Below are 27,745 nucleotides of genomic sequence, written 5' to 3'. Positions count from 1 at the left end.
AATTTTATATGCTAGAAATAGACGCCAAATCACCTTACCACACAAAGAGTGTATTCTCAAGAAAAAGACCTAGCAAACACGAAAATGTAAAAAAATAAGAAAGGCAAATGAAAATTTACAAAATAAAAACGATTTCTACCCTCAGTATTTTAATCATATATATATATAAATATATTTATATATACCGGAGTAAACACATAAATGTGAAACAAGGTGGAAAAAAGAGTACTCAAATACCAGGGGTAGAGTAATATGCTGCTTTTAAATAAAGTATATTTATATATATATGTACACACACACACACACATATATATAAACAATTGCAGCATGGAAGGTGTTTATAAGTCATTTAAAAACACACAAAAACTGTTAGATTCACTTCAACATTTAAATTTAATTTGTCAAAATATTTTCGGCACTATGAGACTGCAACTTGTTCACTGACAAAATTCCATGCTAGCACCTTATAAACACCTTCCATGCTGCAATTGTTTTTGTTTCAGCACACGATCTCAGATTAGGTCACTTGCTATGCAAGTACATCTTCATGATATATATATATCAAATGAAGTCAAGCCAAAATATGATACAGTGACTGCATTAATGCATTTAGTATGCATGTTTCAGATAATTGCACTTCCTCAGTTAAGACATACCAAACTATGAAACAGGCTCTGATGGGGCCTTTCATGGTAAGTCAATCCTAAATCAATTAACATGGAGAGTATAACAAGTATTTGAAGTGTTTTTTTTTTTTCTATTCGAATCAGGTCAGAAATTCTGGCAACAAGCATCACATCAAAGCATAACACAAATTACACATATACGCATACATGTACAGAAAGGTATATATTTACACACACACAATTATCAGTGCACACACACACACACACACGCACACACAAACACGCACATACATTTACAAAGCTTGGCCCAAAGTAATGCAGAAGTGGACATAACATTTTTTTTAATTGATAGAGACCATTCAAGTTGTATATGATGGTAGAATAACTCTTTCTCTCTAAAAAGCTATTGTTAAACATAGTTCCTATCAAAATGAATCCATTTGTGGTATTCTTGAAACCAAATCTTGAATTTTCTTTATAAAAATTCAGGTGTGTACAGTGGTGTACACTTCTTCACAGCAACGTTTACCATGCCTGTGTCATTAGGTCATCGTGCTCAAAAACTATCCTTCATTAGACCAAAAAAAGGTGAAAGTCGGAAAATATGAGATCCAAGCAGTATAATGGACAGGGGGCCACTGACTGACCCTGTTTGCCAGTTGCCTGATTTGTTGCTAAAGATGTGTTTGGTCATGTACTGCCATGAAGGATTTGGGTTAATTTTGGATCAACTCTCAATCTCTTCCTCCTAACAACATCTCAAAGCTCTGTGAGTGTCCCAGTGTACCACTCGCTTTTTATGGAACTGCCATTTCCCCAGAAACTCAATGAGAATGATGCATTTGTCAATCAAAAGTAGTCATCGTGATTTTCTGTATTATCGTCAGTTCTTGGACTTCTTAGGCTATGGAGAAGAGGAGTGACATCATTCTATGGATTGAAGAATTTCCCCAACTCGTAAAAGTACGGCTATGTTTGATCCTTCTCACCAAATCAGGGTAAAACATGTCTCCATTGGCTTCAAATGGTCCCAGCACATCAGAACAGATTTTGACCCTTCTCTTCTTTCAACCGAGTGTCACCTGCCGAGGTAATTACACTGCATATACTTTCTGATTCCCAAAGTCTTCAGCCATCTTATGTAATACGTCCTGACACCATTCAAGTCATACAGCAAGCTCGCCCATTGTGACTCATCTGTGACTCATTGTGAATCAAGTCATCCATTTGCTGGTGAATCTTCTCTTGAGTTGCAGTTGATGATCCCCACCGTTTGGTTTTCTTTCAAGGCTTCTTTCCCCTTCTTTGAAATCCTTTGTCAAACTGTGCATATTGCTCTTGCCAGTAGAACTACCAGTCTAAACAACCTGTAGCCTTCTGTAGATGCTGTCAACCTGCACCCTTACTTCATTGAGAATTCAAAGATGGCATGTTGCTTCTACTAGGAACTCATTATTTGCCTGCAACGAAGAAAACAGGAAGAAGAGTTACTCTACCAATATGTGCAATTCCAATAACCTATGTCAGTTAAAAAACAAAAAAAAAATAATGCCCAATTTTGAATTACTTTTACCACAACACTCATACATCATACACACATGTGCCTATATATATATATGTGTGTATATATATATATATATATATATATATATATATATATACACACACACATACATTATATATGTATGTATGTATGTACAGGATGTCCAGGGGTTAAATTTCATGATCGTTTTTTTTATGTCTCTTTTCTTCAGGAACAATGATGCACTGATGAACAGTCAATGGCATTGGAGAGCATAAAGATTAAAGTTGTAGTTGAAAAAAAAAGTTAATGAGGAGGACTGGAAGCCATCTGAATATGAGATAAGAGTTAATTCTTGATGATTTGTGTGGGGTCAAAATGTTGACATAATGATTGCAGCTCAATGATCTGTGAACACTTTAAAGACATGACAAGGACATCATGAAAACCAAGTTCCCCTGAAAACTGAGATGGTCTTTGGGTGAGTCTCTTGTGAAGGGGATGTCATGCCACACCACACTTCAGAACAGAGCCTTAGGCTAAATTCAGATGGCTATGTGAAGCTGCTGGAAGGCCAAATGTGTGGCAGCAGGATTTGGTTCCTTGCCATACCTCCAGAAAGATTCAGAAGTGGTTGTCAGAGAATTTCTATGAATTCACCAGCCTTATTTTCTGGCCTCCTAATTACCCCAGTTGTAATCCCACAGATAACTATGTTTGAGGTGCAGTTGAAAAAGACATCAACAGCCCTACTTTCAACACCAGTACTGAGCTTGTGGCCAAGATCAAGGAGCTGTTCGAAGATCTTTCCAGGGACACAGAGATGAACATATGCATCAGGTTCTGGGGCCATCTGGGAGTCTGTGGTAGAAGCTGAGGATGGCTACTTACTTTGAGTAAACTATTATATCCCAGCTATAATCTAGTTGATATTTTTGGATTTTTAAAAATACTTTTATCTTTAGTTGTGTTTTGTTTTCCTTTTACACAAACTGTCACATTTAGCCCAAACACTCTGTACATATATTAGAAGAAATAAGGATAAACACAAGTTCCTACATGTGTTTCACCATGTTGATTGTTTGGAGCCCTACAATAGGAGTATGTATATAATATATGTATATCTAACAATGGGTCTAATCCCACAGCTTAATACTTTGGGTATCTTCTACTATAGCCCAGAGAATGCTCTGATTGAGCTAAGTGGAGAATATCTCAAAATAAGAAATCAGCTCATGACAACCTTTCCAGCCATGCCAGCATGAAAAAGTGGTCCGAAAATATGATGATGACGATGATGATGATGATGGTGATGACTCATATGTATGTAACTGCGTATATATCTATGTATAGCGTGTGTATATACTTATATATATATATCTGTAAATGTACAAATCATCATCATCATCGTTTAACGTCCGCTTTCCATGCTAGCATGGATTGGACGGTTCAACTGGGGTCTGGGAAGCCAGAAGGCTGCGCCAGGCTCAAGTCTGATCTGGCAGTGTTTCTACAGCTGGATGCCCTTCCTAACGCCAACCACACCGTGAGTGTAGTGGGTACTTTTTACATGCCACCGGCACAGGTGCCAGATGAGGATGGCAAACGGCCACGAATCGGATGGTGCTTTTTACGTGCCACCAGCATATATATTCATAAATATCAAAAGGCAACTGGTAGACCATGCAAAACCACCATGCAAGATGATTGAGCCATGAAACGGTACATATTGAAGGATCTTATTGAGACTGCAGCAGGAATTTTTAAGAAAATAAAAGTAAGTAATGGTATGAAAGTGAGATGCTTTACAGTGTCTCATCATCTGAAGGAGTTTGGATTAAAGACCTGTTCCCCCAGCAATGAAACCTTTAATTTCTTCATAGAGCTTAAGAACGTATGAAACTACACTCTTAGATCTCCTTATATCTCAAAATAGCCAAAAGAGTCATTCCTGAAACTTTCATCCTGACAATTTCTTTTCGGAGGTCAGGAGTAACTTTAGCATGGTGTGTCATGTTCAGAAGCTAGCACAATACTGAGACGGTAGTAACGTTGAGCCTGCAAATGTAAATAATGTTTGAAATTTCCAGAAATTTCTGAAGGAATCCAATTGTTCTCTTATTTTGTGCATGAGACATTTGGACGAAACTAGTGTTAGTGTTATTAACTTTTATTAAGACCATTGTACAAACTTAGATTTTTCAGAGAATTTAGCTAATGGCTAACTGTGTTTACAAAACTAATTGTGAATTTGTACATTCACTAGCTTTTCATACATATTGCACTTCCTAAAACCAACCACCCAGCAGAATGGACTTAATGCTTTTTACGTGGTACCAGCACAAGCAAGGTCAGTTTAGGCATGGTTTCTGCAACAGGGTGCCCTTCTGAACACCAACCACTTTACAGTGTGGACTGGATGCTTTTTACATGGCACCAGCATTGGCAGGGTCACCAAGTAACTTGCAAGACAAAGGACCTTTGGGAGGGGAAGGGGTATTGGAGGAGGTGATCGTGTGGTAGATGATGAAAGGTTATAGTGAGACAGAGAGACAGAAACAGGTGTCTTATGGTAGAGGAAGTACATGGCTGGAGATAAATATAGCATTTAGAATACACAATTATAAAAGAACAACTTATAGTTTCATGCTTGAAGATACATTAAATTAACAGATATATATAACATTACATGTAACGCCAAGTAATCTTTCAGGCTCATTTTTATATTGTTAGATGTATTTTAAAAAAACCAGGATGCTGGTCTTTGAGAAAAAAAAAATGAGAAGAAAAAACACAAAGAAGGTTGATGGAAAAAGAGGAATGAGAAGAAAGGAAAGAAGAGTAAGAAAACCAAGTTTTTTGTCTTCTTTGACAGTAGAAACCATAATTAACGAAGCTGGTGCTGAATAATAGAACAGAAAAGACTCTGGATGTGGCACTTTTTTTGTTGACCTTAGAATGGAACAACACACATACACACACACACACAGAGTATGTATGGAGCTTTGGCATTTGATGCCTAGTGTCCAACTTTAGAAGAGGTTTGTGCGCAGATATAGTTTTGCATGCCAATTAGAAAAAAACCCACATTTTAGAGAAATTTATAATACAAAAGTTAATAACCTTTAAATATTGATATTTTTTTGTAATTTTAGCCAATCAGGCATATTGATTCTCAACAGATTCTTGCAAAGTGCCATGTTTTTAATTTTTTTTGGGGGGGGGGGCTTCTGAAACTCAAGTAAAAGAAAAACGAAAACATCTCATCTTTGGAGAAATTGATAATAAAGACACTGCAGATTTAAAAAAAGGCTATAGGCTTCACACAAGCATAGAATGGCATTCAGTGGGGAATACAGTCTCAGAGAACAACTTCCTAGAGATTCTATGCTATCGTTTTTTTAATTCCTTGCTGTTTCAAGAAGGCATACTGACAAAACATAGGCCTGGCAAGCATCCAGATACATCCAGAAATGTTTTGATTACTCTTTTACTTGTTTACTTGTTTCAGTCATTTGACTGTGGCCATGCTGGGGCACCGCCTTTTAGTTGAGCAAATCGATGCCAGGACTTATTCTTTGTAAGCCTAGTACTTATTCTATCGGTCTCTTTTGCCGATCCACTAAGTTACGGGCATGTAAACACACCAGCATCGGTTGTCAAGCAATGTTGGGGGGGACAAACACAGACACACAAACATATACACATACACATATATATACATGTACATACATATATACGACGGGCTTCTTTCAGTTTCCGTCAACCAAATCCACTCACAAGGCTTTGGTCGGCCCAAGGCTATAGTAGAAGACACTTGCCCAAGGTACCACGCAGTGGGACTGAACCCAGAACCATGTTATTCGTAAGCAAGTTACTTACCACACAGCCACTCCTACGCAGAAGCTCCAAATGATTGTGTTGACTGATATAGTGTCTATCACTGAAGTAGAGAAATTTTGCCGAAACACCAGTGTTTATCAGTCCACTGCAGTCATCACAACAATTTGTGCCTGTAACAGACAAAATTTCTATGGAGAAATTGCTTGCTGAGTTTAGATTACATAGTGAGTGTCATTCCACATATGTGTGTACACAAATCTATTTCAAATGATGTACACATCTATATCTGAACTCTGTTGATGAAAACCATTCTCTCTCTCTCTCTCTCTCTCTTATTTGCACACATGCACACACACACACACACACACACACACACACAGGCTTTTGATGGTTTTCATCAACCAAATTTACTTACAAGGCATTGGTTAGCATGAGGGTATTACAGAAGACACTTGACCTAGATGCATTCTGTTGGGGGCTGAACTTAATACCATGTGACTGCAAAAGCAAACGTCTTTCATCACTACACAACCATATCAGTGCTGCATATATATATATATCTTCTGCATCTGTCTGACTTGGAACATAAACCATACTTTCACAAATTCTTTTTGGATGCCTTTGTAATCTTGTGCAAACATTTGTAAATCTATTGTGACTAATCCATCATCGTTTGCTATTCCCCTTGAGGGCTAAAAAGGTATATCCAATTTATATCAGCTTTGTACACAGACTTAACTGTTTAGTTGCCTGTCTTCGTTATATAACAACAACAACAACAACAATAATAATAATAATAATAATAATAATAATAATAATAATAATGATGATAATTATTATTATTATTATTATTATTATTATGGATATTATAGCATATATACCTGAAGGTAAATGTAAAAAAGATTTTTAAAACATTATCAAAGCAAATGATAGCCACAGATTATATACTTGCCAAATCTGTTTCTCAATAGCTGTTGTGCATGTGGGTGGGGTGAAGGGTAGGTTGGGTGGCTAGGAATAAAATAAAACACAAAGAGAAGGAAAAAAAAACTAAAACTAACCTAAAACAAGATTGTTGAAATATTCAATGAGAATGCGAGAGATGTTCTCAACAACTTCTAATTTCTAACAATCAGTTTTCTTTACTTGGATGGCAAAAGAAAAAGAAAAACCAAGGAAAGTAAATGGCTGTCGATTAGAAATAATTCCTATTAACAGGAACTCAAGAACGGTATGCAGAAATGTCTTAAGATAAGAACCATTATATAAAAAACAGAAAATGCATTTTAGCAAGCAGTTTTAGTGTGAAGTGGAACAGTCTCTGTGTGTTTCATGCACACGTTTAAGCTTATACATGTGCATGCACATGTCTGTGTGGGCGTGTATGCATGTAGCATACGTAGATTTATGTTATATACATACACACACACACACACACGCATTTATATATGCATATCCATATGTGTATATGTACGTGTATTTTATGTATACATCTATATGTATATATGTATGTGTATGTATACATATATATTGGCACATACACACACACACCCACACACACTCACAACTAAATGCAAAGAGATCTACTAGGAGTTATTTTTAATAAGAAAATTGATTTAAAAATATCAAAAAGAGATGTTCATTTAAAAAAATCAGTAATTTTGCAGGTATTAAGATTTATCATAACTGTATTAAATGCCAGTTACCTCAACTGTATGTGCGATTTATAACTTGACATTCAGTGATGGATTTCATTTGTTATTTTTAATACACACTTCCACAAAGCAAAATCTATGGCCATGCGAAATTTTAAGATCCCTGAAATTGTATGGTTAATCTGATTGATGTTTAGGCTGTTCTGATTGAGAAGATAAATAGCAAACAGATAATCAGTCAAGCTGTTGTTCAAATGGCATTGAAACATATTCCTGCAGTTTCTTTGTTTTTCCTTATATATTTTTTTGTTTTTTGTTTTTATAGACATGATGTATCTAGCACTATTTTACTCCATGTGTCCTTCCAGTTTTTTCCTCAGCTAAAACTCAGTCTTTTAATGAATTAGCAGAAAATATCCTAAAGTGGATTTATTTACTCAAATGCTTATAGTTTCTTTATTTGTGGTTCAAATATTGACAAAACATAGCTTGGCAGAAAAATTGTTTTTTTGTTTAATGTAAGTAGTCATTTGTGCTACCCCACCTCAACTGTGCAACCAAATTATCTCTCCTCTTCCACCCCATACATTTTTCACTCCCTTCATGCATTATGCATGCCTCTCTCTCCCCACACAACATTCCTGCAATCTATGCAACCACATGTCACCTCTTTCTCATAATTTTCTTCTTTTATCATTATTATTCTGCAGCTCCATCCAAATTTTCCTGTGCTGTCAGTCATCTCTTATTCCCTTTACTTCCCTAAACTCATGCATCATTGATCATCACCCGTCCCCTATTCACCATTCAACCCTACCAAATCTTTACAACTCTCATCAACTTCATCATCACCATTTAACGTCTGTTGTCCATGCTGGCATGGTTTCCTCTCATCCAATCCCTATTTCTCACTCCCCATACTCTTTTGCAACCTCCACACTCCTAAACTTTTGATTCATCTGTCCCCACTCACTTCTACTCACCTAGTACCTTGAGGGCCCACCTGGACACCTCATCACCACTATTTTTTTTATCTCCTCCCTCTCCACTTTAATCATCCTCACCGTCTCTTCTAAAATGTGAGTAGCCATGTATCCCCACCAAAGTAAGAAACCTGTTCTACTCAGGCCTCATCTCTCATACTTTAACCCGTTATCTCCTGGTGTAAAGCCACCCCCTTGAGGGCCACGCTCTTGCAATCTTCATAGTGACCTTACTAATGCTGGTGGCACAAAATTGCACCCAGTAAATGCTTTTAAGTGGTTGGCATTAGCCACAGAAACCATACCAAAGCAAACAGTAGAGCACACTGAAGCCCTTGGACACATCAGATACTATCAAACTGGCCAACCCATGCCAACATGGAACATAGTATTCATTTCCCCAGGTTTTGTACAAAACATTTAACCCTTTCTTCTTTCCCAATGTCATTATCATGAAATTTACTTCCTGTCCTTTGGTATCAAAACCTACCACTCACTGCGTCACGGAAGACGCTGCCAGCTACCACCAATCAACAAAAAGGCTGGCCAGGCAGCAAAAACCCTGCGAGAGTCAAGTCTGTTGGTTCGAGGAGCACAACTATTCAACTCCATTCCGGTGCATGTCAGAAATCTATCAGGATGCAGTGTGGAATCATTCAAATTGCAGCTGGATAGATACTTAAGCACCATTAGAGATGAACCCCATTTCCCAGGATATACACAACGAGCACAAACTGACTCAAACTCGCTCCTACACAGGTCAAAATTAAACAGAGAATACAACCTGGCAACCACACCAGACTCTGAGGGTGGAGTCTTCGACTTGGCCTGAGCATGGACTCAAACTCAAATGAAATGAAATGAAATGTCCATGCATTTCCTGCAGCTATCAACTTACAATTGTTTAAGGGGAACATTTTATTGGTTTAAGAAGTACAGTCACCATCACCCCCCTCCCTGCCTCGAAACCAAACCAAAATTTTAAAAAGTTAGGAAAAGTTAAATAATTATCTGTTTCCAAGGAGACTGGCAGATGCATTTAAGAGGCTGAATAAGATAAGAATGAAATGAAACTTTAAAAGAAATGCAGAATTAACGGAGAACTGGAAAGATAAAAAAACACACTTAACAAGATTACACAAACGTATTACTGGAAAAACTGTGCACTGTCAAAAAGATCCACATTACTCTTTCTCTAAAGCTTAGGTTTAAAACTTCAGACTGGAGGCCTTCTAACAGCATTGCAACAAACTTTCTATATCACCATGTTAACAAATAATCACAGGTGACTCCTTCCACATTCCCTCGACATGCAATTTTCACAGGGAAACATAAAGGTGATTCCATATTTGGTTCTTACTTGTTGATCACCTTTCTTCTAATATTTTTTACAACATTTTCTTGTCAGCAAGATACACACAAGTTTGCCTGGAAACTCAGAACATTAGATACTTGGACAAATATAGGTTCTAATGTAGTCATATCGGGGGAAGGGATTTAGTAAGTACTACAATCTCAAGCACTGCGATCGTTTTGTTTGACTAAATTCTTTCGAAGCAGTGCTCCAGCATGACTGAAACAAGCATCTATAGATGTATGGAAATACTGCATTGGTCCTTGGAGAAAACAGCTCGGTGAAGGATATAAGGTACGCAAAACACCAACTGGTACCACCACACTCAAGAAGGACCGGTTTGCACTTATGACACAGTATTATTTTTTAATCATAGAAGGTGGACAGAAACGGTTATTTCAATAAAGAGAATGAATAAAAGAAAGGAAAGCTCAGCCGAAATCAGAAAAGAAGTTGATTGATTGACAAGTACTTTATTTCATGACCCTGGAAGGGTGAAAGGAAAATTTGAGCCTTTGCAGGATTTGAATTTGAAACACAAGGAGCCAGAACAAATATTTCAAGGTATTTTGATCAATGCTCATATGATTTGCCAAGAGGTTAGCCCACCAAAAATTACTGGAAAAATGTCATAAAAAGATCATAAATAATTCATTGATTATAAAGTTTCTGAATGTGAAGTCTTAACAAAAATCAAATATATCAACAGGTAAAACAACAATAAGAATGAGCCAACAACGGAGGCTTGATGTAATTGCTTGCCCACCTAAGAATAGCAAGCACATCTCCTATGAATCACACACACTACCTTAGAAATATATAAAAGATAAAAAAAATTGGATACATTGAATGTTGTTCTAGATATGTTATGACTGAGTATGAATAAAGTTTGAGATTATCATACCAGGAAATCCTTTAATCACAGAACTGCTTAATAACCCTATAATCCATCTTCTAAGATGATTTAATATTCCTTACTCTTTTGTATAGCATGGACCCATTTACAAACATGCTGAACTAAACAGCCATAGAGAACAGGTGCTACAGACAAACTATGAGCCTTCTCTGTATGGATAATTTGAAGATATTTACAAGAGATAATACTAAGCTGGAAAGCCTGCTAACACTGTATAAATTAAGTCATGACATAAAAATGAGTGTGGGATTAGATAAATGTGCCAAAGATAGTTTAAGAGGCAAATTAATTAGAACCAGGAAAATTAAATAAGATATAGACACCAAAATCAGAGAATTAGACAAGAATCAAGCAGAGAAATACGAAGGAATAGGTGAAGCCAATAAAATTCCAATAAATACATAAAGCAAGACTATTATAAAAGTGTCAGGCTAATTATTTAAAACTGAATTCAATGCTAGAAATAAGATAGTAGGTATAAATATGCTTGTCATTCCAGTTATAAGTTATAATCTCAATCATCATAAAAAAAATTTAAAAAACTGAAAGTGAATTGAATTGAATAGCTTAGACAGAAAACCTAGGAAATGACTGATGGTATTACCAAAGTCACTCTCTCTCAAACCTGATATAGATAGAATATACCTAAATCATACAAAAGCCAGGGAAGCGAAATGAAATAGCTAAAAAAATAACAATGGTAGGATGGAAAAATATTTAGAAGCAAGTAAAGGGAAGCTTTTAAGAGTAATAAGGAAACATAAAAAGAGAAAAAAAAACTTCTTTCCTGTATGTAAGGAAACACCACGAGAAGTACAAACTGAAAATCAATTATACTGAAATAACAGATTTAGGCATGGACAGACTAAAGAAAAAAAGGTTTTAAAAAATTTCAAAATTGAAATAGATTTCCAAAATATATTGAAGAAAAAAATTAAAGAAGAAAAGGAAATCATGCCATGGCTAACATCCACAAGACTTGATAGAGAAATATGACAGAATGGAGGCTAACAATAGCTCAAAGCTCAGAGCTAAAACTAGAAACAGGTCTGATATTAGCAGCTCAGGACCAATGTCTAACCACAAACAACCACAACAAATAAAATAGTAAAAGATTATACTAGGCGCAGGAGTGGCTGTGTGGTAAGTAGCTTGCTTACCAACCACATGGTTCCGGGTTCAGTCCCACTGCGAGGTACCTTGAGCAACTGTCTTCTACTATAGCCTCGGGCCGACCAAAGCCTTGTGAGTGGATTTGGTAGTCGGAAACTGAAAGAAGCCCGTCGCATACATGTATATATATATGTGTGTGTGTTTGTGTGTCTGTTTGTCCCCCCAACATCACTTGACAACCGATGCTGGTGTGTTTACGTCCCCGTAACTTAGCGGTTCGGCAAAAGAGACTGATAGAATAAGTACTAGAATTACAAAGAATAAGTCTTGGGGTCGATTTGCTCGACTAAAGGCAGTGCTCCAGCATGGCCGCAGTCAAATGACTGAAACAAGTAAAAAGAGTAATAAGTACCAAAATAGTACCAGAGTCTACAAACCAAGCCCATAGCTATTGGCTGAATTTCCATGGATTTAAAAACACAATGCCACATGCACCTCAAGAACACAGAGTGCACCTGGTGGTATAGTAGAAACTTACATGAAAGTGTTAAACATAATAGTAACAGGGACTTGCAAATATGCACAAAATAGGGGGAAAAAATATAGCACAATTAGATACTACATATATATTAAGTAGAGAACTTTCAATGCAACAGAAACAACAAAACCTAAACAAAACACTGCCCTTACACAAAACACAAAGAGCTGTGTTCAGTAATGCAATAATAATAATAATAATTCTTTTTAATTTCAGCACAAGGCCAAGAATACCGAATATTAATAAAAACAATATATATATATAAAAGTTAATAGTTGCATTCAATGGAAATTCAGATAGGATTTTATAAACATTATAATAATAATATTGTATAAAAATAATAATCTCTCATGATGTGACAATATATAAATATTGAAGAGTATGTTGATTCTAACAAAGAAAGAGGCAGATCACCAGGTTATTATTAACAAAGACCATCTTTTCTCTTTTGATCGATTATCAATCCCTACCGATATGAATCTAGCCCCAGAGAAGAATAATCCAAATATGAAGATATCCAGAATATGAAGACTGGAAACAGAAACAATCTTGATAATAACAGGTGGGCCAAGAATAACAAAAAGAGACAAAGATAGGTAAAATGTAGCTAATATTTCAGAAAATTGTAAATATACTCAACATGCGAAAAATACCGTTATCAGGGCATAGAACAAATATTGCACATATGGAGAATACAATGAAAATAGATACACACACACACAATTACACACACACACACACACAAGTGTAAACATGAACTGAAAAAGAAGGAAAATGAATGACAGAATGATTATACAGACTGTGTTTCCAGAGAATTCACCATCAGTTAATAGCACATAACTCAACAGTATTACCAAAGTAATAAAGATTTCTGACTTTGGGCACTTGGCTACATGATCTTTACATCATTTTTTTTAAAAAAAATTTTTCTCAGTGAATGAGGATGTGTAGTCATCTCACTTGAGCTCTATACTTCATTGATACTTTGTTTTATCAACCACAGGAAGAAGAACTTTGAGTAAGAATCCTGCAGGATTCAAACTCAAAGTTTAATGGAATGTAACTAACAAGTAAAAACATTCACCATTTCTACTATCTGTTGTCATCATCAATAACAGGAGGCACAGGAGTGGCTTTGTGGTAAGTACCTTGCTTACCAACCACATGGTTCCGGGTTCAATCCCACTGCGTGGCACCTTGGGCAAGTGTCTTCTACTATAGCCTTGGGCCGACCAAAGCCTTGTGAGTGGATTTGGTAGACAGAAACTGAATGAAGCCCGTCGTATATATGCATATATATGTGTGTGTGTGTGTGTGTGTGTGTATTTGTGAGTCTGTGTTTGTCTCCCCCCAACATCGCTTGACAACCGATGCTGGTGTATTTACGTCCCCATAACTTAGTGATTCGGCAAAAGAGACCGATAGAATAAGTACTAGGCTTACAAAGAATAAGTCCTGGGGTCAATTTACTCAACTAAAGGCAGTGCTCCAGCATGGCTGCAGTCAAATGACTGAAACAAGTAAAAAGAGTAACAATTATTCTAATGTAGTGACAAAGCCAACAATTTTGAAAGGTGGGGCATAGTCAGTAACATGAGCCTCAATACTTAGCTGGAACTTCATTTTATTGACCCCAGAGGGTTAAAACGTAGAGCTGACCTTGACAGGATTAGAACTCAAAACATAAAGTGCTGAAATAAATGTCATAAAATACATTTTTTTCTGATGCTCTAATAGTTCTGCCAATCCACTGCCTTAATCATCAATAATAACAATGGGTTTTAATTGAAACACAAAAAGAGTGATTTGGGTGGAAGGGAAATAGTCAATTGCATCAGCTCCAGTACTTGATTGGTACTTTATTTAAACAACCCCAAGAGAATGAAAGGAAAGATTGACCAAGCCAGAACAATTACCACAAGGCATTCATTCTGATGTAATGTTTGCAAATCCACTGTCCTTTATTTTAATAAAAACTCAAGACCAGAAATTTGGTGGAAGGCAGGAATCAATTAAATTGACCCCAGTACAATCTTGGAAGGAAGAAAAGCATTTGAACACAGAACATAAAGAGCAGGAGTGGCTATAGGCGCAGGAGTGGCTGTGTGGTAAGTAGCTTGCTAACCAACCACATGGTTCCAGGTTCAGTCCCACTGCGTGGCATGTTGGGCAAGTGTCTTCTGCTATAGTCCCGGGCTGACCAATGCCCTGTGAGTGGATTTGGTAGACGGAAACTAAAAGAAGATTGTCGTATATATGTATATATACATATATGTGTGTGTGTCTGTGTTTGTCCCCCTAGCATTGCTTGACAACCGATGCTGGTGTGTTTACGTCCCCGTCACTTAGCAGTTCGGTAAAAGAGACCGATAGAATAAGTACTGGGCTTACAAAGAATAAGTCCCGGGTTTGATTTGCTCGACTAAAGGCGGTGCTCCAGCATGGCCGCAGTCAAATGACTGAAACAAGTAAAAAGAGGAAAAAGAGGAAGAGCTGCAACATATATTACCAGACTTTGTCCAAAGCTCTATAATCATTATTTCTGGTTTAAGTAAAAGGCCAATGATTTTAAGGGGAGCAGTTTAGTTGATGCCATCAACCCCAGTACTTGAGTGGTACTTAATTTTATTACCCTCAGAATAATAAAAGCCAAGACTGACCTTGGTAGAACATAAAGGACCAGAACAAATATTGCAAGACTTTTTCCCTGACACTCAAAGGATTCTACTAAACCATTTCTAACAGATGAATAAAGCCAAAGCATTTTTTTTTTCTATTTTTGGTGGAAGAAAAGATTTTTCAGCAGCCAGTGATACTACCAAGGTAGAGTATATATGGGGGCAACAGCCAAGAGTCTGTCATATCATACCATGTCATATCTATTTCTTTACTACCCACAAGGGGCTAAACACAGAGGGGACAAACAAGGACACACAAAGGGATTAAGTTGATTAGATCGATCCCAGTGCGTAACTGGTACTTAATTTATCGACCCCGAAAGGATGAAAGGCAAAGTCGATCTCGGCGGAATTTGAACTCAGAACGTACCGGCAGACGAAATACGGCTACGCATTTCGCCCGGCGTGCTAACCATTCTGCCAGCTCACCGCCTTTTACCATGTCATATCATTAACCTCAAGTGCCTCAAATGTGTCTCATCAATATTGATCTCTAACTAAGACACAGGATTCTGCTCAAACATGTATGTGTGCATGCACGAATTAATGTATGTATGTATGCATGTACAAATGCAAAAACATTTCATATTCATAAGCATTTTTAAAAATGCTTCTAAATTACTGATAACACATAATTTTTTTTTATCATGCCTTAAATGACAATCCATTTTATTGACCTAATGTCTTCTCATTAATATGCACTGTTTCATATATTTTTTAAGAGATCAATTTATTGTTCAGTCTCTTCCAATCATCACCCAGCAATACTTTTCTGTTTAGAAAAGTTTGAAAACAGAATTAAATTAATCAGTGTAAATCTTCAAAATATCAAACATGATGAAGAAACAATTCTGTGAACCTACTTATATATTTTTTTTTTTTCAATTTTACAAAAATTTCAAAGTTTTCTAAGCAACTTGATAAAAAGATTTTTCTTTTTTTTTAAATAACACAAAACGAGTTAAACAGCAGCATATTAAGAATATTATTCGAAATACTCTGTACTTACTTTTAACAGAAACGAACAAAGTAACTCAACAGTATTGACAAAAACTGCATCTTTCTTTCTCTCTCCAATTATTTACATTACCGAATTGAAATTTTAAAAGTTATATATGTAATTTCCATTGCGATGCTGTAAAACTGAATTCTAAAGTTTGGTGAACGGCAACACAATAAATGCATTTTCTGAATCAGTGGACAAGGTCATATAGTTACTGAGGTCATTGAAACACAGTTTTAAAATCTGAATATTACACATATTTGTAAGCAATTCCACAACCATTTCTCAAGGTGTTGGGCGATTCATTAGCTTAACTCTCATACACTGCAGTGAAACTTATCGTAATAGTTCCCATTCAAGAAGAATGACAAGGAACATCTTAAAAAATAGAGAACATGTGCGAATCGGACATAAGAAAATGAGATAAAAATATATAGTCATAATTCGAAAGGGTATATATGTATAATGCAGAAGAAATTAATTCAGTATGAATATTGTTCCTCTACACACTATCTGTCCAGTGAGTACACCTTTATTTAAACATATACACTTGAATGCATATATACATATATATGTTACATATACACATATACATGTATATATATCATCATATCATCATCATATATATATATATATATATATATATATATATATAACGGGAAGCTTTATGAAAATAAACAAAAGACGAAGGCAGGTGGAAAACAAACGAACAATTATGAAAAAACAAGTCAAAAATAGAAAATGCTAAGATAATTTTATAGTGAATCTTTCAGTACCGGTTTCGGTCATTTTGAGACCTTTTCAACTGTAACGATTAAATAATTAAATTTAGAAAAATTAGAAGAAAAGTTTTTTTAAAAGAATATTTCTATAGTAGTGTTCAGATATAAGTAGCATTCTGCCTTTCTCTGATTCCCTTGATCTTTATTTATATATATATATGTATATGCATATATGTATGTATGTGTAGTTATAAATATATATATATATATATATGTATATATGTATGTGTGTGTGTATATATATATTTGCATATATGTATGTGTGTGTGTGGATGTGTATGTGCGCACACACGCACGCACAAACACAAGTATGTAAATAAACAAGTAGAGACATTTGAATCAGCCTATCGCCTTTCAAAATACTTTACATGTAAAATTAAAAGTCAAATGTTAAATTTAGAGAACATTGCTATTGGTCGAATGTCTTGGAATTCACATCAAGGATCCAGCAAGCATCTCAGAATACTGAAAGACTTCCACATGACTGGAAGACTGCAGTTTTAACTGATTCTTTTAAGAATGGCAATATGATGCCATATTAGAACTAGTTTGGAGTCAATTTAACCCTTTAGTGTTCGCATTATTCTGCCACAATTAATGCTTCTTCATCCACATTGTTTTGAACTAATCATGCATTATCTTGTAGCTATGAGATTTTGATGAGGTAGCTGTTAATTTTTAAAATGATATTGTAGGGTTGGTGTGAGAGACCAGATCTGGCCAGTTTGAACATAAAACAGGCAGAATACTTTTGGCCGGATATGGCCGGTTTAAATGCTAAAGGGTTAATGTTGCCAAAAAAAAAGTTTTACCATTATCTCCTGAAATTATTTTTCCTATATCAAAGAAGCTCATACTTCATCAAGCTTAGTGATCTATGGATGTGCTGATCAATTCTTCAGACTGCAACGTCTTTTGAATGAAAAGACGATTTATCCAGCAATCTACAGTCGTTTTATTTGTGGGGTGCGTGGGGTCATTTTCAGTTTAGTATCACATCAGTAATTGTGGAATATAATGGAAGCATGCTACCAAAGTTGTTCTGCTTCATTGCGTAGGACTAATCAGTATTCCGACCAAAGCTGAAATACTGGGTCATCCCATAAACAATAGTGTTTTTTATACTTCTTTTGTTTTTCAAGATTAAGATAAACAAAGTTCCTTTTTAATCTAAAATATACTCTCCTTCATTTTCTACAATGCTCTTTCATCTATCTGGTAAACTTGCAAGGCCCCTCTTCCAAAATTCCACTTGTCCGTGATGAAAAATACTCCTCAAGTACTGCTCTGACCTCGTCTACAGAATTCATATTTTTTCCTTCCGGATGATTTTGAATACTGCGGAATAAATGATGATCTGATGGGGCAATGTCCGGTGAATATAGTGGGTGGGGCATCAGTTCCCATTCAAACTGCTCCAGCCTTTGGAATGTCATTTTCACTGTATATGGCCAAGCATTATGATAGAACACCTTTCACCTCGAAACCAAAGATGGCCATTTTTCTTCTAGCATTTACTTGAATGACTCACTGAATGACTAAATCCAAGCTCCTCTGCGAGATCCTCAACAGTTACGATGAAATTTTGTTCCACCAGAATTAGCAGGATGTCCTTGTTGAGCTCCAGAGATCTTCCAGGACAAGGCTCATCTTCTAGACTGTAGTTTCTGGCTCAGAAATTCCGGAACCACCATTGACAATGAATTAGGCTTATTGTCCAATCCCCATATACTGCATTAATATTTCTTGCACTTTCCGTTGTTGCCTTTATTGAACTCATAAAGCAAAATATGCTGAATATGCTCCTTTGTCATTTCCATTATAGCTTCGAAAAAATAACTGTTAAAATCGAACTGCACTCTTCAAAACTTGCACTAAGAATAAGCGCAAGGTAAAATTACTACTTGCTTTTATAGTAAGTTGATGCAGGTAGATAACCCATAACCCTCCAACTTTTAGTTCATACAATTGAAAAAAAATCGCATTTTTTTATGGGATGAACCAATATATAGAGAGGAAAGGCGGCGAGCTGGCAGAAACGTTAGCACGCCGGGCGAAATGCGTAGCCGTGTTTCGTCTGCCGTTACGTTCTGGGTTCAAATTCCACCGAGGTCGACTTTGCCTTTCATCCTTTCGGGGTCGATAAATTAAGTACCAGTTGCGTACTGGGGTTGATATAATCAACTTAATCCGTTTGTCTGTCCTTGTTTGTCCCCTCTGTATTCAGCCCCTTGTGGGTAGTAAAGAAATATATATAGAGAGGAAAGCCATGGATCTGGTGTTGAAATGATGTACAACAAGTTTGCATACTCTCACCAGCCTTATTCCACTATGAGATATATTTGATGCTGTCCTTTACTTTCATTGACAATCAGTGAGTACAACTAGGTCAGGTTATAAACACTCACAGACCTTGTTTTACTATTTAGGTAATATTCCTCTCATAAGCTGATATTCATGGAACCACAAAAACCTCACAAATGCTTTGAAGTGGTTGGCCTGGGTGGTAATATAGTCAAGGTGGCGAGCTGGCAGAAACGTTAGCGGTATTTCGTCTGCCGTTACATTCTGAGTTCAAATTCCACCAAGGTCGACTTTGCCTTTCATCCTTTTGGGGTTGATAAATTAAGTACCAGTTACACACTGGGGTCGATGTAATCAACTTAATCCTTTTGTCTGTCCTTGTTTGTCCCCTCTGTGTTTAGCCCCTTGTGGGTAGTACAGAAATAGGTAATATAGTCAAAGCCAATGGCTTACTAGCTTGTTTTATTAAAAGAAATGTGTCATCACTGTCAATAAAATTCATTTATTCCCTTCCTACAAACTGGGCAAGCCATAAACAAAACTGCGTTTAGCCCATTTGACCAAGTACAACCACCCCTTGTTCAAGCTTGTTACATTGTGAAACCACTGTCATCTATTTTCAGAACCCTAGTTAGGTCAGACATGTTGACAAACTCCAGAAGCCTTTCATTTATGCTACCAGTCCTCTAGTTTAATATTTCAGTTAAGAGAGCTTTCATAGTTGGCCACTGAAATCATGAGTGAAGGTCAATACAGACAGAGCATGAGGTGGGTTCAAATCCAGTCCAAACTGATGAAATAGTAGTTAGCAGCAAGTATTCAGCTGAAACGTTCAACTAGAGGAGTCAGTTAAGCCTGTCTCCCGAATGTCAATATAAAAACAAATAAGTATTGAAATTCAGTTCCTATAAAAAATAGAAAGATAATAGGAACTTTCAAACACAAAAGAGGAAAAACATGCATAATATAATAAAGAAAGGGTTGAACTCTGAAAAATATCTGAAATTAATTGAATGCATTTCATAAGAAAAAAGAAACATGGTAGGAAAAGAAATTACTGATATACTATATAGAGAGAAAATAAGATCTGAAGATAATAAGAAACAAAATTAGAGAAAACATTTTTTTTTAAAAATAATCAAAGTAACATCATGGAACTTTTTTTTTTTTAATATGAAAATAGATTGAAGCAAGTTCTTGGAAAATAAGCTCAAAATAGAACCAGAAATATAAAGTTAATTCAGATGATCAATTCTCAATAAGGGCACCAAATATAAAAACAAAAATAAATAAAAAAAAAAAGACAGAAATTAATTTGGCAAGAAGTATCCTGTAAGGAATACATTCTGATATCATGAAATAGATTCTTGAAATAACTTGAATACTTCAATTGTTCTTTCATTGTATGAATTTATAAATGGTTGTAGCTACATGTATGTACATAAGCTGGTCTAACATTTAGATATGTACACAATTGTTCTTGAAAATAATAAACACAAGATTACATTGTTTCTAAAACCATCAGAAAGAGACATAAAGTGTTCACTATATGCGGTTTACCTTTTCTTTCCTGGTGTATACAGACACACAAACACATGCAGGTGAAAATGTGAAAATATACAACCAATAAGAACATTGAGAGCATTTAATTCCATACTTGATACAAGAATATTTGAATGGCTGTAAGTAAACCTATATTGATCCACTTTTAGAAGACACTTGAAAACTGATATTACGGTAAAAGTGGAGTAAAAGGAGAGGTGAAAATAAAGATATATAGGTACAGCTAATATCATATAATAAAGTACTGTGGTAAAAACAATAATTTAAAAGTGTTCTAAGGATTTGTAATTATATAACGCAGTAGTAGTTAGTGGTGAATGTGATATGTCAAAAGAAACTAAATTACAGACTACCAAATCTTGATTGAATATCTTATGGTATGTAAAGATTTTAAGAAATCAAAATCTAATAGGAGTCACAGCATGGTCCACAATTAACAGCACATGCTTGAGATAAGAAGCGAACACCGTTGGTGGGCTTGCAATGTATTCTTTCATGGATAAACTTAAGATGGTGATGTAAATCTGCTAATTTACTAGACTGGTTTTGAAAATTAGGCAGAATGTGATAAGAATGAATAAAGGAAACGTATTATCAAACCTGATTTATCGAAAGAGATACAAAGGTCAGAACTAAAATTTGGTGAAATTGAACTATCTTGGGTATCAATTAAAATAGCCTGAATATTAAGGGTCGGAAATAGAAGAGCAAAGGAGAGATTGTTTGAAATATATATTGAATAAGAATTTATCTGAGAAATTTAGTTTGGTTCTTGTAATATTTAATGTAGTTAATTGTAGATGGTAAACTTGAAGCAAACAATCTCATTTCTAGCTATTTCACTTCACCTCATAGCACTAATTCTCTTGGGAAATGCATAAACATTACAACTATCAACTCTTATTCATTTAAATTTTTAGACATTCTAATATAACTGCAAAAACCAATGGGGAAATAAATCAGTTTTATTATTTTTAAGAAATTTGAAGACAACCATAGAAAGCTTGGTCTAAAACAAAGGCTCTCAACCCATTTTGACCCTTGGAGTCACAAATGCCACCCATCCTCAAGTAGATATTTTTATTTTTCAATATACTACTTATTTTGATATCGGCAGATAATGATTAAAAAATAAAGGACATCATTTTACATCTGCACTTGTACACAGTTGGAAGTACAGGTGTACAAATTGAAATGAAAAACATGAAATAATAAATTAAAAGTTTGGTAATTGCGCTTATTTCCACCATGCGACACTTATGAGATCAACTGTCAATCGAAAGAGTGCTCTTTGGTACAAGAGAGCCCCATTGCTCCAAAATGCCCCCTCAAGCTCCAAATGGCCCCACCCCAGGAGGCCATATGGTCCCCATTGAGAACCTTTGGCCTAAAAGCAGATATGCTTTACAAAAACAGCTAAAAGCACCAAATAGTAGAAGCGCCTTTAAGAGGTATGTTACAACAAAGTAAAATACATATATGGTATATTCCAAACTGTTACAGTTCACCATATATGATAAACCAGTGTATGTCAGAGTATGCAGGGTTGTCTTCCTGTAAGAGAAGCACGATATATCTATGGCAATGTACATAATAGTTTGACATTTTATAAATATATCATATGCCTTCTCGTTAAGAGCTGAACAGCACTATACAACAGCATAAACATATTGGAATGTTATTAAAAATTACATGTTTTTATTTTTTAATATAACTTTTTGATTTTCAAAAGTGAATAGCTAATGTTTTTAAATAAGTCTATTATTTATATGATGACTGATAAGAATAAATGCCTACAGCATTATTTTCCAAGGTTATATCAGCTGAAAATGCTTTTACTCATTTGAACACCAGTTATGAGTTTACGACACCAATTTGTTACAAATGCTATGAATGGATGTATAGTATATTGTATCACTTTACATAGAAAAGTTCCTTAATTAACAATATATCATGGTATCAGATTAATGATATATCATTATCAATGCCGTGTAATCCTAAGCAGACTTGTGGCACATAGTCAGCCAAACAAATTAGTATGGTCCTAAATCCATAGCTGTATCTATACCATGCCTTCATCTAATTGAAAACTACTCTGCACATTTTGATATGTAGTGGTTGATTGTATGTACTGTTTTGTGGTACTCTAGACAGAATGTACTCTCCTGAGGAAGCTTGTATACTGTTGCTAAGCCTGCTAGATATAGCAACCATATATGTCCCTCAAACCACTCTCTATTATCTTTAAAATGGTTGTTTTTATATTGGTTGACTCAGTCTTGGATATAATATACCAGAAAAGAAGGTAGGATGATAAACAAAGCTAAAAAAAAACAGGTGAATTATAAAGATTTGTCACAAAAAAATCTATCAAATACATCACTGATCTGAGATAATATATTTAGCACACATAGAACAACTTTTGATGGATTTTTTTTTTCTTGTATATGGTGTCTAGTTTGTTCCAAATCAAGCTGAAGTCAATTTCACTTTTTGTCCCTCTAATATCAAAACTATCACCAGTAAACTATTGTGACTACATGAAATGTATCCCTTCCTCTATAAAATTTGATCTTGTGCTTTATCAAAGAAATTATTTGTATTTGTATTGCCAGCTAAACAAAACTATGAGAACTTATTATTAATAATAATTACTTTTAGAATACTTGTCTCAGCCATCTGTTATTTCTCTGCAGATCATAAGTTAACCAGCAGGTATTAGTAACAACCATTTTGTTAATGCAGAAAGAAATCTCATATCAATTATCATTAATTCTAACATATCATATTTTAACCCTTTAGCATTCAGATTATTCTGTCAAACGTAATGCTTATATATTCACATTGTTTTGAATTACTCATGCATTATCTTATAGCTTTCAGATTTCAATGACATGATGTTTCATGCTTAGAATGACAATGTTGGAGGAGGTGTGAGAGGTTTGATTCTAGCCAGTTTGAACATAAAACAGAAAGACTATTTGGCTGGATGTGACCAGTTTAAATGCTAAAGGGTTAAGGTCATCAGTTAGTTGCAGTTCAGTCATATTCACATTTATATTGTTATGCCTATTGTATCGTTAAGAGTTAGAGCTGACCACGCCATTGTGGTGTTGGCCTATCAGAAAAATAAATTGTTTGAATCGAGTTAACAATGCTATGCCAAGGACCTGGCAAAGATACTTAATGGCCTGGGGTTCTCAGCAGAAAATATGTACCATATGAAATTTAAGTTCACTGTTGTAAGCAACAAGGATATGGCATAACTAACTAGATGCATTTGGATGATGTTTTGCTAGCTCTAAGTGCTGAGAGGTATCAGCACTTTATCATTGCTGTGTAATGCTAAGCTGACTTGTGGCACATAGTCAGCCAAACAAATTAGTATGGTCCTAAATCCATAGCTATATCTATACCATGCCTTAATCTTATTGAAAACTACTCTGCACCCATCTTATTGAAAACTACTCAAGACCTGTGACAGGTCTATTGACCTCTCACAGATCTAGAAAAATAACAGGATCCATTCCAGACCTCTTATTGCATTTTAAGAAAATAAACATCCTTTCTCTTGAGGCAATAAAGTTAATCACCTAATTATGAATATTTCTGGTTGAGAAAAGTCTAGGACAACGGTTCTCAACTGGGGTCCAAATGACATTAGCGGGGTCCATATGACACTAGGGGGCCCAATTGACACTGGGAGTCCATACAAGATTTTGTTGTTAAAATTCATGTGCAACAAATTGGTTATACTTCTAGAATGCACAAAATAGTTTAACATATTTTCAATACGACTCCAAATAATATTTAATTATAAAAAGTAAAATATTATTTTTTTGAACATCGAATTACTACAAGTAAGGTATCAAAGATGTCCATAAGTAAAAAAAAAAATGGTTGACAACCACTGGTCTAGAAAGACATCAAATAAATGAAATACTGACACTGAGAGATATATGAAATAAAAAAAATAAATGAAACATTTATTCATCACATTTTTTTATACAAGCTGTAAGACAAAGTATACTTCAAGAATCTTTATTCTGAGATTACGGATAAAGACAAAAGTTTTGATATCAGGTCTCATAAAAAAAATAAAATAAAATAAAATAAAAAATTCAGTATAACACAGTAAATATGATACATCTAACTGTGCAGTGTGCAATGCTTAAGAGGCAAAATATTTCATAACAAGAGACAGAATAATTAGTTACATGTTATAAACCACGATAACATTATTAAATGAGCTTAATATTTATGAATAATTTACCATCTTTGATGGGTGTGCTAGGTAAACCTGCACACTCAGAACACACATAACTACAACATTGACACTCAAAGATGATGGTGAAAGTCAACACTAACAATCACTCTTGTAACTCAGATTTCTTCTGGTTTATCTGACTTAATGAGGTACTCCTTTACTCTTTTACGTGTTTCAGTCATTAGACTGTGGCCATGCTGAAGCAACGCCTTTAGTCGAGCAAATTGACCCCAGGACTTATTCTTTGTAAGCCTAGTACTTATTCTATCGGTCCCTTTTCCCAAACCACAAAGTTATGGGGACATAAACACACCAGCATCAGTTGTCAAGGGATGTTGGGGGGACAAACACAGACACAACTTATACACACACATACATATATATATATATATATATATATAATATATATATATATATATATATATACGACAGGCTTCTTTCAGTTTCCGTCTACCAAATCCACTCACAAGGCTTTGGCCGGCCTGAGGCTATAGTAGAAGACACTTGCCCAAGGCACCATGCAGTGGGACTGAACCCGGAACCATGTGGTTCGTAAACAAGCTGTTTACTTACCACACATCCACTCCTTACTTTTCACAAGTAAATGACATCCAGGAGATAAACCTAGTACAAAATCTTTAATAAGAAACAAGAAATAGAATTTTTTCAGTCAAAATCCTATCAATATCAAAATAACTAAGTATGGCCTTTTTTAGTTCAAATTCCCTGTGCTTTGTTGTCCATGTAAGCACCTGCATTTAGCAGTGAAGAACAGTTACCAGTTCATCGGGAAGTGTTACTTGAAATAAACTGTTATTTTATGCAAAAGGAGATTTAAATCTTAATTGCTTCATGCCATGGAACTAGAGCTAAAGTCAAGAATACTTTGGGATAAAGGATTTTCCTCTATCCCAAAGTGCTCTGAGGTTTAACTTCAGTTCTCATCAAAGTATCTACTTTGAATCAGAGATAAATGCTAGCTTTTAAAGGCTTTTTAGAGCTTAGGAAGCGTTCACACCGAGATAAATGGAAATGTATTGAGAAACTTTCTTTGGAAATTAACTATTCATAATTAACTGTAATTATTCAAAGAGTCAAATGGCTTCTAAACTTAAAGCTGGATTTCAGTGAGAGGGTATTTCAAATGCCACATCAATAAGATATCGGTTAGCTTGGTGCTTAGACAGTCTCATATGATTTACATTAACATCTTTGCTATCAATTTATGAAGTAAAATTCATTATGATTTTATGCAAATAAAGATTGTGATAAATAAAGAATGGAAATAATTCAAACATCTATGTCTATATTTGTCTGAGAATTCAGTAAGATGGGTAGGATATGCTGTTCGAATGAAGGACGAGAGCATTCTGAAAATTCTTTTGTATGGTCAACCTGTCGAAGGACACCATAGTAAAGGAAGATCCCCATCCTTAGGTATAAGGATAAGTTGAAGCAATCACTGAAAGTCTCTATAGCTTAATTTGATATCTTGGGAAAGTCATTGCCTAGATTGATCTGTATGGTGTAAAATGTGTCATGATGCATCAAAACAAATTGAGTTGAAGAAACAGAACAAGAAAAGAATTGTATCCTGCAATCAACAGACACAATCCCAGGCAAAATCAAAATCACCATTGTCTACATTGTGACTTCATAGCAAAATCCTAATCATCATCATCATCATCATCGTTTAACCCTTTTGTTACTGTATTTATTTTGAGATGCTCTGTGTTTCTTTCAAATACTTTCAATATAACAAATAATTTAGTAAAATAACTAAGTTATCAATAAGCTAGTGTTAGGAACATAAATTGTGACTAAAGTTTGGTGGAAGATTTTAATTCAAAACTTATGAAAACAAGACATTTGTACTCAGAGCCAGAGCTGGTTTCAGCCAGGTTGGTATCAAAAGGGTTAACGTCCGTTTTCCATGATAGCATGGGTTGGATGGTTCGACCAGGGTCTGTGAAGCCAGGAGGCTGCACCAGGCTCCAGTCTGATCTGGCAGTGTTTCTACAGCTGGATGCCCTTCCTAACGCCAACCACTCCGTGAGTGTAGTGGGTGCTTTTTTACATGCCACCGGCACAGGTGCCAGGGGAGGCTGGCAACAGCCACGATCGGTTGGTGCTTTTTACGTGCCACTGGCATGGAAGCCAGTCACGGTGAAGCTGGCATCGACCACGTACAGATGGTGCTTTTTACATGCCACCGGCACAGGTACCAGCGGAAGCTGGCAATGGCCACAATCGATTGGTGGTTTTTATGCGCCACCAACACAGAAGCCAGTCAAGGTGGCACTGGCATCGGCCACAGGTGCCAGGGTAGGCTGGCAATGGCCACGAATAGTTGGTGCTTTTTGCATGCCACCGGCACGGAAGCCAGTCAATGCATCCATCACAAATAGACACAGCTTCTCTTATTCTTAAAGTGGATTTTTCTTTGTTTCACATTTTTTCTTTTTCTCACTTTGTTGTGATTTTTTCCCTTTGAATCCCCTCCTTCAAACACTCACATATCAAACTTGATGGGAGTGACCATTGTAATATATACAGTATTGACTTATAAACCTTTATTATACTTAATTGTAGATTATG

At 35.6% G+C, this 27,745-nt stretch overlaps 1 protein-coding gene across 6 annotated transcripts in view; it reads right to left on the bottom strand.

Annotated features, from left to right (window-relative positions):
* Positions 1–27,745, bottom strand: part of LOC115223641 (A-agglutinin anchorage subunit) — a 220,059-nt gene that overhangs the window by 75,610 nt on the left and 116,704 nt on the right. The window lies entirely within an intron of this gene.

This window comes from Octopus sinensis, linkage group LG2, assembly GCF_006345805.1.
Source record: "Octopus sinensis linkage group LG2, ASM634580v1, whole genome shotgun sequence".
In the NCBI taxonomy this organism is placed as follows: Eukaryota; Metazoa; Mollusca; class Cephalopoda; order Octopoda; family Octopodidae; genus Octopus; species Octopus sinensis.
This window is presented reverse-complemented; position numbering and strand designations above follow the sequence as displayed.